General features: G+C 35.3%; 1 protein-coding gene across 2 annotated transcripts in view; it reads left to right on the top strand.

The window, feature by feature from the left end:
- The window catches only part of SOX5 (SRY (sex determining region Y)-box 5), a 1081658-nt gene that overhangs the window by 349259 nt on the left and 729595 nt on the right, over positions 1-2804 (top strand). The window lies entirely within an intron of this gene.

Raw genomic sequence — 2804 nt, 5'->3', positions numbered from 1 at the left:
TTTTCTCATGTATTTATCTATTTTGGATTAGCAGCTAAAATTTTCTTTTCTAGCAGTCATTGTCAAATATATAATTCTAAAATCTCTTTGGTTTTACAAAATTCTAAAATGTCCATGATTTCCAGCTATTAACAAATTGTATTCTAAATGTTGCCATACTTTATGTTAAAAATATTTTTACAGTCTAAGTCTTGATAAAGAGACAGTAATACTTGGATTGTATTACAACACTTGAGTACTGTTGAAAAACTAATCTCTGAAGACTAATTTAAAAGTAGAACATCTTCCTATTACGCACTTTATTATTAGTTTTTAGCCATGGTATGCCATTAATGTTACGTATCAGGGAGTAATCTACATTTATTTTTTATTATCTTAACACTGTTAGATTTTTCAAGGTAGATGTGCATACTTTTTTAAAAAAGATAATGAGACTAAGTTAATGTGTTTTTGTTTTATGGTACATAATTTTTAGAAGAGTGGTTTGTTAGGTTATAATTTATGTACCACACAATTCATTCTTTCAAAGTGTTCATGTCAGTGTTTTTTAGAGACTTCATGGATTATTCAGTATCACCACTACCCAATTTTAGAATATTTCCATGTGACAACAAGAGGCTTTGCACTCATTTTCACTCTGCATTACTCCCCAAGTGTTCCCCCATAACTCTGGGTAACCATTGATCTGCGCTCTGTCTCTATAGATTTGCCTATTCTGGACGTTTCTTATACTTAGAATTATACAATATATGGTCTTTTGTTACTGACTTCTTTCACTTGATAAAATGTTTTTAAGATTCATCTGTGCTGTAATAATTACATTCCTTTTTAAGGCCGAATAGTATTTCATTGTAATGGATGTACCAAATTTTGTTTATTCATTTGTCAGCTAGTTAAAAAACATTTAGATTAGTGGTACCTTTTAACCATTATAAATAATGCTGCTATGAACATATGTATACACATTTTTGTGTGGACATAGGTTTTTATTTATCTTGGGTATACACTTAGTAGTAGAATGACTAGGTCATTTTGGTAACTCAATTTGTGAACTTCTAGGAACTGCAAACTACTTTCCATAGCAGCTGCAGCATTTCATATTTCCACCAGCAATCTACTAGCGTTCCCACATCTCTGTAGCCTCACCAGCACTTGTAATTATCTATCTTGTTTTTATAGCCATCCTAGTGGATATATAGTGGCATGTCATTGTGGCTTTGGTTTACATTTCTCTAATGACTAATGATATTGAGCATCTTCTTTGTACGTCTTCTCTAGTGAAATGTCTATCAGATTTTTGCTCATTTTTTAATTACTTATTTGACTTTTTATTATAGAGTTCTAAGAGTTCCTTATACATTCTGGATGTAAGTCAGTTCCTGGTCAATGTATCATTTGCAAATATTTTATCCCGTTCTGTAGGTTGTCTTTTTACTTTCTTGGTAGTGTCCTTAGAAGCACAAATGTTTTTAATTTTAATGTCCAATTTATCCGTTTATTGCTTTTGTTGCTTGGCATATCTATTGTTATTGTGTCTGACAACCCATTGCCAAACCCAAAGTCATAAATATTTACATTTTCTTCTAAGAGTTTTATAGTTTAGTTTCTACATGTAGGTATATGTCATCCATTTTGAGTAAATTCTTACTTATATATGAGATAAGGATCCAGTTTAATTCTTTTGCATGTGGATATTTTGTTATCCCAGAATAATTTGTTGAAGACTGTATTACATTCTAACACTAATTCTCTTACATCAGCTGGGTGTCCTTTAGTTCAATTCAATCTGACGCTAACTATTCACAGTTAACATCTGATCCCACAAATTCAAGGACAAGGTCCTCAACAAGACTGTCCTTACTTCAAAGACCTACTGCAAGTGGGGTCCCCATGCTACCCTTATTTCTGCTTGGAAGAATTGGCTACAAAATTGGGAGTTCCTAAGAACCCCTTTAAGGTTTGATAGTTCACTAGAACAACTTACCTATCTCACAAAAAGTGCTATACTTACAATTGCCATTTTATTATAAAGGATTTAAATGAATAGCTGGATAAAGGAGTACACAGGATATGTCTGGAATAATCTGGAGCACAAGTTTCTGTCTTCATAGAGTTGGTTGCAGTACCCTCCTGGTACATCAATATGTTCACTATCCTGGAAGCAATTCAAGCCTCATGTTCATAGTTTTTTTGTTTTTTAAGATGGAGTCCTGCTCTGTTGCCCAGGCTGGAGTGCAGTCGTGTGATCTCGGCTCACTGCAACCTCCGCTGCCCAGATTAGAGGGATTCTCCTGCCTCAGCCTCCCGAGTAGCTGGGATTATAGGCGTGCACCACCATGCCCAGCTAATTTTTGTATTTTTGGTAGAGATGGAGTTTTGCCATGTTGGCCAGGCTGGTCTTAAACTCCTGAACATCAAGGCATCTGCCCTCCTTCTTGGTCTCCCAAAGTGCTGGGATTACAGGCATGAGCAACTGCACCTGACCTTGTGTTCATAGTTTTTATTCAAGGTATTTATTACATAAGCATGTCATTGGCCATGTGACTAAACTTAATCTTCAGATCTTCTTCTTTCCCCAGAGGTAGGAGAGGACTGGGAATGCCTCTAATTACATGAGATTTGTTATTCTTCTGCCAGCCTTCCCCATCCTGTAGGCTACCTGTGGCAACAACCCTGCGCCACTTCATTAGCACAACAAAGGCACATCTATCACTCAGGGAATTTCAAGAATTTCTGAAACTCTGTGCCAGGAACCAGGGACAAAGACCAGATTTTAAAAAATATATTAATACTTATATGACAAC

This window comes from Mandrillus leucophaeus, unplaced genomic scaffold (assembly GCF_000951045.1).
Source record: "Mandrillus leucophaeus isolate KB7577 unplaced genomic scaffold, Mleu.le_1.0 Scaffold461, whole genome shotgun sequence".
In the NCBI taxonomy this organism is placed as follows: domain Eukaryota; kingdom Metazoa; phylum Chordata; class Mammalia; order Primates; family Cercopithecidae; genus Mandrillus; species Mandrillus leucophaeus.
The sequence above is the reverse complement of the archived record's forward strand: the minus strand, read 5'-3'. Positions and strand labels throughout refer to the sequence as shown.